The sequence below is a fragment of the Gossypium hirsutum genome, chromosome A05 (assembly GCF_007990345.1).
Source record: "Gossypium hirsutum isolate 1008001.06 chromosome A05, Gossypium_hirsutum_v2.1, whole genome shotgun sequence".
In the NCBI taxonomy this organism is placed as follows: Eukaryota; Viridiplantae; Streptophyta; class Magnoliopsida; order Malvales; family Malvaceae; genus Gossypium; species Gossypium hirsutum.
Genome location: NC_053428.1, coordinates 89,438,339 through 89,450,562, shown reverse-complemented (window position 1 = coordinate 89,450,562; position 12,224 = coordinate 89,438,339).

Genomic DNA, 12,224 nt, shown 5'->3' with positions numbered 1-12,224 from the left:
AGTAGGATAAAATAGCAGTCATGCTAACAATAATATAGTATAATAGATAACATAAATTATATCGAATGTACCTGCTCATGTTTAACACCACATTTTATTTTTCAATTTTAGAGAAAATTCCTACTCATTATCTGCTACACACCACAGTAAGAGTTCCTCGGAACTCATTCATCCTTACACACTGCATTGTGGACATGCCACCAGTATTTGCAGATAAATTGCAAGAAATATGTGGATAAACCACTATAATTACAAATAAACTGCCAGAAACTTCTTCCTTACATTTCATCCCGATCCCCATGCAATACATTATGAAATACCAATGACAGTAACTGAATCAGTACAGAAGGCATGTTTCAACATGCAATTAGTTTAACAGAAATAATAGGCATGTTTAACATGCAAGCAATAATAGTAGCAGAACATTGGGTATGCTTAACATGCGATCAACAACATAAGACATGCAATAACAATACAAAATCATATAATCACATATCAATCATTACGAAAAACACTTGTATGATTTTAGTTAATCACTTAATAGGATTTACACACAATCAACCAACACCCAAACATCACTTACCACATTCAACCAACGTTAAAAATAACAAGGATTACATTCTTCCATTACTTTGAAGACATTAGACCATTCGACCAAGTGAAAAAACTTATGAATACATTCAACAGAGGCATCAAATCACACGTAATAGACCATGCACAAACATAATTATGGTTAGACACACACCTTAATTTGTACATCCAAACAACACTAGATTTAATATGTTACACTTCTTCACTATAAATCTAATCAAATCTCATCCAGATTTGAATTTTGAATGAACAAAACACACTAGATCCGAAAAAGATCTATAGATTCACTTGCTAAATAGAAGAAGAACACTTACTATTTTCTCCAATTTACAAATCTGAAGTAACAACACTCCTACATATTGGATTTGGTCTAACAAGTCTAGATCTGTACCTTAAACAATGAATACACACACATGATATTTGGGCAAGACAGTGAAGAAGATCCAAATATGAGATCTGAGATCTAATCAAAATAAAGCACTTACTTTACACCAGTAATCATATCGGGAACTAATAATCAATAGAGATCTTGGCAGTCATAAGAGATTTGGCTATAGAGGAATAAAAATGAAGAAAAATAAGTAGAGATTTGAATACAATGAAAGGAATGAAGAAGAAGAGAGGAAGAGAAAATAAATGGTGGTAACGCAACAATGATGGAGAAGGGGCGGCGATAGCGTAAGATGGTGCAAGTGGCGGTACAAAGTGGTACAATATGGTGCAAGGTGGTGGCAACAGTGGTCCAAGAAAATAGGGTGGCAGCATAAGAAAAAGAAAGAAAGAAAGAAGAGAGAAATAAAAAAAATGAGAGGAGGCTAAGGAGAGGGCTGTACAAGGTGTAATAGCCCGAATTAGACCCTAATAGGAACGATGGTTTCGGGACCACGAATCCGAGTCAGAAAAATATTTTAAAATTATTTTATGTGTTTATTTTGTGTGAATTTATATCTGTGAAATTTTCGTGATTTAATTTTGTCGTTTAGGTATTCGATTAAATAAAAGGACTTAATCGCGTAAATTGAAAACTTGATAGTTTAAAGCATAAGGGCCAAATTGTTAGTGGCTTTCTAAGTTGGGGCATTTATGTTGTAAATATCCCATTAATGCATAAGTGGGACGATATAAGAAATATGTTACATGGTTTTTATATTATATTATTATGGGTAAATAAGTAAATTAAACATTAAGTTATTATATGTTATAATATAACATAAAACATAAAAAAATAAAGTCATTTGAGTGTTCATATTCTTCATAGCCGAAACTTAATAAAAGAAAAAAGAAAAGAAAGGAAGCTATGGTTCGGGTGGTTTTAAGCTCAATCAAGGTAAGTTTCAGCTTGGTTTTTGATAATTTCTACGTTTTTGAGATTGTTGCTTAGTAACCTTCAAGACCCAAGCTTTAATTTTTAATTTTGATGAATATTTCGAGTTATGCCCTTGTTGATAACTTGTGATTTTTGTTGTTTGATGATTAATTATGAAAGATATGTTTTAGATTAACATATTTTGTATTGGAGTTTTTGATGATTTTGAGTAATTAAGACTAAATTGCAAAAATAATAATTTGAGGGACTAAAATGTAAAATTAATGAAATATATGGGCTTGCATAGATATGGGTACCATTTAGCCTAACATGCGTACGTTGAAATTTTGTGTATTTTGTGTTTTGTGCAATAGAGAGTAAATTGTAAAAATTATAAATGTGAAGGGTAAAATAGTAATTTGCCCATTTATGTGTTTTTGGACGAAATTGAATGAAAATATGTTTGAATGAGCTTAATTTGAATATGTTTAGATAAAGAACCAAAGAAATTAGATTTGGACCGGGGAAAAACGAAAGTTGTCGACTAGTAGCCCTGTCCCGTTTTACGACGTCCGAGGTAAGTTTATAAGCAAATAGACGTGTTTAATGGTAATTAAATGCTAAATTTATATGCTGTTATGAAATGTTAGTATTTATGTTATGGCTGAACATGGATAAACTTGGCTACTGCACTTCTGATTTCGTTTCGGTCGAGTTATGACGTCTGAAAGCCCCGTATGAACCTTAGGAATAGTTAGGATACATATGTCATGATATAGGATTTCGGTATATGTGTGCGAGTAAGACCATGGCATCGATATGTGATTCTGATATGTGTTTACGAGTAAGACCCTGTTTGGGACAGTGGCATCGATATGTGACTACATGTAAGACCACGTTCGGGACTTGGCATTGTACGACTTGTGAGATTATCCAAGTGTCATATCAAATTTCGAATGGTTCATCAGGAAAAGGTAAATTGTGTTTGGAAGTGAAATACGAGCTAAAAGGGCCAGGTATGGATTTAACTTGTTGACTAGCAGTAATAATGTAAGTATGTATTTGATATTCATTCTTTTTATGTGTATTTGGTATTATAGAACATAAGTGAGACTGGCACGTGTATTCGGCTTTGTGGCGAAATAAGTTGAGTATCAATGAACAATACATAATAATGTGCAAGTGTATGTGACTATGCGAAATCGACTTTATAGGAGATATATATATATAAGTGTAACATTATGATATGATTTTCGAGCTTATCTTTTTTTTAAGTATATGTGTGCATGATTTTTTTTCTTTTATAATTAGTTCTTTTGGAAGTTGATTATTATAGGTTTGAATGACCATGTTAGTATTAGGCCTAGGTGGAAGAAATGGTTTATGGAAATTTCTTAAGTATTTTATTTGAAGTCTTAAGGTCGAATATGCTAATATTATTATAATTCGGTTGATTATAATAAATTGAATATGTCACTTGGTTGTTTATTTGCTTATGACTTACTAAACTATGATAGCTTACTCTGTGAGTTATGTTACTCTATTTTGATAGATTTTGGAGTCAAGCTACAAGCTCACGGACTGTCAGCAAAGTTAATCACACTATCAACTATTTTGGTACCTTTATAAGTTAAGCTCGAATTATGGCATGTATTGGCTGGAAGATATTTTTTGAAGTGTTGATTTTGGTTATGTAACTAAGGCCATGCGAAAATGGCTTGCTATTTATGGTTAAATTTGATTTTATGTGTGCTTAGCTATAATGCTTTATGATCTTGATTATGAAATATGCGGATATGCTTGATTGTGGTTTGATTTGTGGTAAGTATATTATGTATTGGAAATGGCTTTATTTTTAAGTTTGAATTTAATTATGTTGGACATGGTTAAATCTATTTTGATTAAAATGCTATATGTTTGGAATTATAAGTTATATGTGTTAGGTATTATGTGTTTTGAATCGGTTTGGTGTTGATGATAGATACAATGAGTAATCGGTTTTGTAATTAGCACTATTTGGAGATTATGCTCTTGTATATAAATGTGTGTGGTGAGCTTGGTTAAATAAGTCAGCTTGAATAATGCTCTAGTTGGTGTATGTGATTTTGCTATATAAATATGTGTATGTTCGAGTGATAATATTACTATAAATCGGCTAGGACTTGAAAAGATGGTAGTAGTTTATTTCGGTTAGTGAGTAGTTTTAATGAAGTTTTGAATTTAATTAATATATATGCTGATTGATAAATTGGCCTTTACATTTATATATATCTATGTATATATGATGTGACAGCCCTATAGTGACCCTAGTCGGAAAGCGGTTTCGGGACCGCTAAACCGAGTCACCAAATTATTTGAATGTGATATTTATGGTCTAAAATATGTGAATATGAATGTGCGAATATTTTAAGCTTCGATTTAGTTAATTGCATGTGAATGTAGTACATAGGACTTGTGTGACACTTTTGAAATGTGATAGGCTAATCTACAAGGATCCAATAGTGCATGTAATCAAAAGGGAGGAATTGCATGTCAATTTTCCCCCCTAATTAGTAGTGGCCGGCCATGAGCATGGGTGGACAAAATGTTATGGCTAAAAAACATGTCATAGACATGTTGGGTTAATGCATTATGTAAGGAATAATAAAATAAAGAGCATGGGCAATAAAGTATTAGTGTTAGTAGGATGAGAAAAAAAAAGAAAAGAAAGAATGTGTGTGATTGTTTCCCCCCCATTGCCGTTAGTTGAAGGAAAGAAAACAAAAAAAAAGTGTTCATCCTTGAACATCTTTGGCCGAAAATTTTAAGGAGAAAGGAAGAAGAAAGGTTGAAGAGGTTCGGCCATGCATGTAACTAGGCTAAGGTATGTTTGATGTTGTGCCATGAGATTCATGCATGTTTTAGTTGTTAGCTTGAGTTCTAGCTAGCCCATGGTTCAAATCTTTGCTATGTCATGGAGATGGTATTCGGCTAAGGTGGATTGGTGTTGATGTCATTTACATGCTAAAAATGAAGCTTTGTAATGATGCATGTGATGGTGGATTGATGACTTTTGAATCTTCTTTTTAGCATTTTTGAGTGAGACATTAAGTTCTTTGTTTAACCATGACCAAAATTGAAATGGTATGGTGTTGTGATGCATTCGGCCATGGTAGAAAGTAGAGGAGAAATATGGTTGTTATTCACGTTGTTTGGATGAGAAATGGTAGTAAGGTGAAGAGCAAATGTTAATGTTTGATTTACTAGTGTGTATATGTGTATTAGCCGAGTTTTGAATTTGAAACAAATGGTATGTAGTCAATACAAGCAACCATATTTGTAGGAAGTATTAAGCATATAATCGGCCTCAACCCAGACATGTATATTCGGCCATATGAAATAGATTTGTGTTGTATGTGTTCGGTTAGAGGCAAGCATATTGATGCTTTTATCTTGACTTAGAAAATTCGGCAAAGGGGAATATTAGCTAATATGTTGAATTCGATTCGTGATTTCGTACATATGTGACTCTAATGTCTAATGTATATATGGGCTAAGTACCTTGAGCTTCTCTTTTGATGTTCAAATGAATTGTGTTAAATTGCTTAATGTGATTAAAATGCGCATGACCATTGTGTATTTGAGCTAAAGGGTGGCCATATGACCTATTAAACTCCTTGTCATATTCGGCCATAAGCTAGCATAATGAGACTTTAATAAGTTAAATTTGTTTGAATTAGCTCAAGAGCTTAGAGGACCACAGTTGGATAAGGGAAAGGAAAAAGTTATCGAATAGCCGCCGAAATCGTTCAACCACATTCGAGGTAAGTTTTCGAGTAATGGAACTTAGATTATGATTTGATTAGATCATGTTTTAAGCAAATCAAAATCATGCTCTTTGTATGTGGCTATTGAGCCGAAATTGCAAGTGTGATAAGTGTCTTGTGTTTGAGCTTTGGTAATGAAAATGGAATACGGATGTGTCATGATTTATTGATAAATGTGCATGGTTATTCGAATGATGTCTGGGCTAAGTCCCGAAGGCTTTGTGCTAAGTGACTATATCCGGACTAAGATCCGAAGGCATTTGTGCGAGTTACTAAATCCGGGTTAAGTCCTGAAGGCATTTGTGCGAGTTACTATAACCGGGCTATGTCCTGAAGGCATTTGAACGAGTAGCTATATCCGGTTAAATTCTGAAGGTACGTAATTCGGGAATGAGCGATCTTGCTGTAAAAAAAATTTCAGTTAATACTCTTGTAAAATCCCAACAATGAGGTATGTTTCGTATGTGCATTGGAATAGTTGATTCCCTTCGAATAATATTCGCTCAGTCGAGTAATGAGCTTCCGGTATTTGGCTAAGATGATCCCTTATGTATGAATATAGGGGTTGGAATGTGAAGTAGGAATGATTTGAGAATATGTATATATGGAATTATCCGTTTAGTTATATGAATGCTATACTTCAGTTGCGCTTAAATTCTTTGCTCAAAACTTACTAAGCATTTAATGCTTTCTCCGTTTATTTAATTCTCTGTTTTATAGATTTTAGTTCTTCAGCTATCGGACTCGGGATTTTTGAAGTCGAAGTCGCCCACACTATCAAAGCTTCTTTTGGTATACTTTTGGTTGAACTTTGAAATGGCATGTATAGGACTACCCTTTTGTTGTTGGTCATGTACCCTTCGGTTTTGTGTAAATTTGGATAGCCATGCGAAAATGGCTTAAATATACTTTGATCATAGCATTATAATCGTTTTGTATGTTGTCCGTCGAGAGGTATGGAAATGTTGGTAACGGTTAGCCATGGGAATGGTTATTCATGATCACTTTTGGAATATGCATGACAAACTCTAGTTGATCCACGGAGGATCATGAAATAGGTAAAGTTTACCTTAAAAATAGATGCTGGCAGAAGCAGTGATGTGGATGTGAAAAATCACTAAAAATAGTAGGAATGGAATTAAATAGTGAATAAATTATGTAATCGAACCTTGATGAATCTATTTTCATAGGAAAGTAACGAAACATTCATATGAACAGTATATTATGAGATGTTAAAGTTTTCGTGTGACAGGGCCAGAACGGTTTCTGGATCCCCTGATTTGACTTTGGAAATTCATTATAAATTAACCAGAGATATTTAGAAGTCATGCCATATATGTATAGATTCCTTTTTGAGTCTAGTTTCTATAGAAACAAACTGTATCAGTATTGAAGCCCTGTACAGGGAGATATCCAAATCGTAATGTATGAAGGTCAGTGTAGTCGCACCCTGTAACAGGGGAGAATTTAACTAATAAACTGTACTAATTGGCCTGACCAAAAATTCTAGAAAAAAATATGTAGATGGACATATGAGTCTAGTTTCAGGGAAAATTTACAAAACTGATTTTTGAGTTTTGGAACTCAAGATATAATTTTTAAGGTGACAGTGATGCATTTAGCCAACTGCCTGGAAATTTTTAAAATGGACTGTGAAAGTAAATGAATTAAGTCGGTTAGCACCTCGTGTTCGACTCCGGCAACGGTCTCGGGTATGGGGTGTTACATATGATGTCTTGGTTTAATAAAAATATGCATTTGTATTTAAAATCAAATTATTATTTGGAAGATTAATTTGATGACCGAATCATAATTAATTAGTTGGGTTGCTTTTGTGCAATTTAGACAGGATAATTAACATGAGATTTGAGAGTACTTTTGTAACACTCCTAACCCGTACCCGTTGCCGGAGGGTTAAAGAGTATTACCTTAAACAAAAGAGTCATATCGAGATAATTAGGTATAGTGATTCATTCTTAAGTTCAATTCACATCAAACATTGAAAACATTAATCAAATCTCAACCACACATTCACATTAACCATTTGGAACACATATAGTAACTTATCAAGCCATTTTCGCATGGCTATACATATATACATCATCAAAAAGATAATTATTTAACAACAAAAAGTCAAGCCTATACATACCATTATCAAAATTTAACTACTAGAGTACCAAAAGGCTTAGATAGTGTGGACGACTTCGACTTTGAGATTCCCGAGACCGTAGCTGATGAACAAGATCTATAAAACAGGGAACTAAGGCAACAAATTAAGCATTACTATGCTTAGTAAGTTTTAAGCATTTCAAACAATCAAAATGTATCATATAAAACGAACATTAAATATCACAAAACTCGTATTCTAATTACAATCACTCAGCCGAATATACACAAGTATACCACATATAAAGCCTATTGGCCGAATATAAATACACAAAGAAATTTTTAGCACATGCTTCACTTTACTTTATGGCTCATACAACTAATTTAATTCACATATTTTCATATAATGACAGACATCGACCGAATAGGTCATTTCTCTTATTCATAGATATATTAATCATCCACACAATTTTATCGTTATTTGATACTAATGACTCACATTGCAATCAATTCGCATATAAATACATAATACATACCTGGTCATTACCATGTATCATACATAATCAATAATAGTTTACTTTGAACATTTGAATTTGTAATCTCATTCGAATCACCGGCGTTAAGTCTGCTAGGTTTCAAAACCTGAATCCAGTCACTAGCTCAAAGCTTGTGGAACTTTAAGCCCGGATATAGTACCAGCATTAAGCCTGCGGGATTTAACCCGGATATATATATTACCAGCACGAAGCCTGCGGGACTTAACCCGGATATATATATTACCAGCACAGAGCCTGCGGGCTTTAACCCAGATATATAATATATAGAGTGCTAAGCGTATTTACCCACATGATAACTCGGCTCACATAACATATCACATTTGTCCTTCAATTTCTTCATTCGAGTATAAGCACACAAAGAAAACACACTTTCAATATAACTTTCGGTTCACCACTTTTACGCAAGAACACATAACCATTTCACTATCTCAGCTTAACTCCTAATATCCATTCGGTTACATGCCATATACTCAAGTTATTTATTAAACAACCTTATTCAAGTAGAGACAATAGGTCGCAATTCATTTATCATACTTATCTCATTACATCAATTATCTAACAACTGTAATTACTCAAAACTTACCTCGGATATTTTTGAACAGTGGCGGATAGGCTATTCGATTGCTTTCTCCTTTCCCTTATATGATCTAGTTCCCCTTTGCTCTTGAGCTTGACTTAAACAGTTGAATTTATTTAATTTCTTATCAAATAGGCAATTTAATATAATACATGTATATTATAAGGTTAAGGTACATATGGCTTAATAATTAACTATCAAACACCATATGCATATATATATTCCCTAGTCATGTACAACCAAACACCTTACTAGGCATTAACAACTTTATAATTATATGCATATCTACATAAGACCAATTATGTATTTAATAAATTCTACAAGTATGGTTATTTATAGTGACTAAATACCATTTAATCTCAAGTAATACTTATAACTACATCCACATAAATACATTCGCACTTAATCATCATCTTGGCCGAATAATCAAATACACTTATTGTCTATTTTTAAATCAACTTACCAGCCACTTTGTTTTACCCATGCCGAATGCACATATATATATACACGTAATTGCATTTTTATTTACTTGGCCGAATACTCACCTGACTATTTGAGTATATTAATATTCAACTTCTCAAAAACCACAATTTTATTATAATCATGCTTGTATATACTTTTACACATAAGCTAAGAAATCACTACGTAGTATTGCATATATATATACATACATGAATAGCCAACAAGACCAATTTTACCGAAACATACATTGCATTTAATTATGAGTTATTTTCTCATACTACACTTATATAACTACAAGCCGAATATACATATACTTACATCACTTAAACATCCAACACCCAATTTCTTTAACAAAGAACATTTTCGGAAATGACAAGGCAATATAACAACCTTTAATCCAACTTATAATTTATGCATAACACATTCCAAGCATTTACTCTATTCCATCATTTAAAATACAAACATTACTAAAAAATATCCCTAGTTCAAATTCGGCAATTACACCAATACACAAGATGATTTATTTTTATTATTATTTTTTGTTCATTCATCTAAACTACTTACAACCACCTTAAACTATCTCAAACACCATTCATTTGTAATTATTCATTAAACTTCAAGACAACCATGTATCCCTTTCATTTTCTACCATGGCTGAGAACTCAAATCCTCCCCAAAACCAAAATTTTAACATGAGTTAAATAAAGAACTTGGTAACTAACTTAAAATTAACTACAATTTTAAGAATTAATATGAATTCTTACCTTGATTCAAGCCTAAGGTGACCGAATGGAGTTTTCTCCCCTTTCCTCTCTTTCATTTCGGCCAAGAACAAAGATAAAGCTTTGTTTTCATCACCCATTTTTCCTTTATTTTTATTCATTAATAATATAAAATATAAAGCCATTTAAAGTGATAATTAATATATATATTTTTATATAAAGCATCATCATGGACGGCCACTAATAACAAAAAGGGATATTTGACATGCAAGTCCCTACTTTTATAACATGCATTAATAGACCATTACACATTAAACTATCGCATTTCAAAAATGTCTCATATAAGTCCTATTTAATAAATTTCACATACATATGACAAAACTCAAAGCATAAAACTTTCACACATGCATTTACACATAGAATAAGTATATAATATAACGGTTAATTATTTTTGTGACCCGGTTTTGTGGTCCCGAAACCAATTTTCGACTAAGGTCAAATTAGGGCTGTCACAACTCTCCCCCACATAAAGAATTTTCATCCTTGAAAATCTTACCGGTAAATAAGTTAGGATATCGATCCTTCATAGAGTCTTCCAGTTCCCAAGTAGCTTCTTCAACCCCATGCTTAAGCCACAGTACCTTCACTAATGAGATTTTCTTATTTCATAATTCTTTTACCTTACGAGCCAAAATACGAACCGGTTCTTCTTCGTAACTCAAATCAGACTGAATCTCAACCTCTGATGGATTAATTATGTGCGATGGATCGGATCTATAACGTCGAAGCATCGAAACATGAAAAACGTTGTGAATCTTTTCAAACTCGAGGGGTAAAATCAATCTATATGCGACTGGCCCAACTCGTTCGGATATTTCATACGGCCCGATGAACCACGGACTCAATTTGCCTTTACGGCCAAATCTGAGCACCTTTTTCCAAGGTGAAATTTTAAGAAACACTTTGTCTCTGACCTGATATTCAATATCTTTTCACTTTAAATCTGCATACGACTTCTGACGATCTGAAGCTGCTTTTAAACTTTCACGGATTACTTTTACTTTCTGCTCAGCATCTTTAATCAAATCAACCCCGAAGATTTTATTTTCACTAAGTTCGGTCCAAAACAACGGTGTACGGCATGTACGACCGTACAAAGCCTCGTAAGGTGCCATCTTAATGCTTGATTGAAAACTATTGTTGTAATCTAATTCAATCAAAGGCAAATACTGTTCCCATGAACCACTAAACTCAAGGATGCAACATCTCAACATATCCTCGAGTATCTGAATGATCCGCTCGGATTGACCATCAGTCTGGGGATGAAAAGCAGTGCTAAAATGCAACTTGGTACCCAAAGCTTCTTGCAATTTCTTCCAGAATCGCGATGTGAATCTTGGATCTCTATCCCACACAATAGAAATAGGTACCCCGTGTAACCTCACAATCTGAGAAACATACAACTCGGCTAGCTTGTCAAGTGAATAATCCGTACGTACGGGAATAAAATGAGCCGACTTTGTCAATCTATCAACAACAACCCAAGTCACATCTTTCTTGCTTGACGATAATGGCAACCCGGATACAAAATCCATCGTGACTCGATCCCATTTCCATTCGGGTATCATGATCGGCTGAAGTAATCCTGAAGGCACTTGATGTTCCACTTTCACTTGTTGACATACCAAACACTTTGAAACAAAGTCAGAAATGTCTCATTTCATACTAGGCCACCAAAACTGACGTTTCAGATCGTTGTACATTTTCGTGCTACCAGGATGGATCGACATTCGGCTATTATGAGCTTCGTTCAAAATTATCGAAATAAGTGTTGAATTTCTTGGAACATACAATCAATTTCTGAACCTCAAACAATCGTTGTCGTTAATTTGAAATTCTGAATCCACATTCAAACCACATTCAGCTCGTTTAGCAACCAATTCATCATCGACTTTCTGAGTTTCACATATTTGATGAATCAATAACGGTTTGGCTTTTAATTCTGCTACCAACACATTATCGGATGAAACGGACAAGTGAACATTCATCGCTCGCAAAGTAAATAGTGACTTACGACTTAAAGCATCGGCTACTACA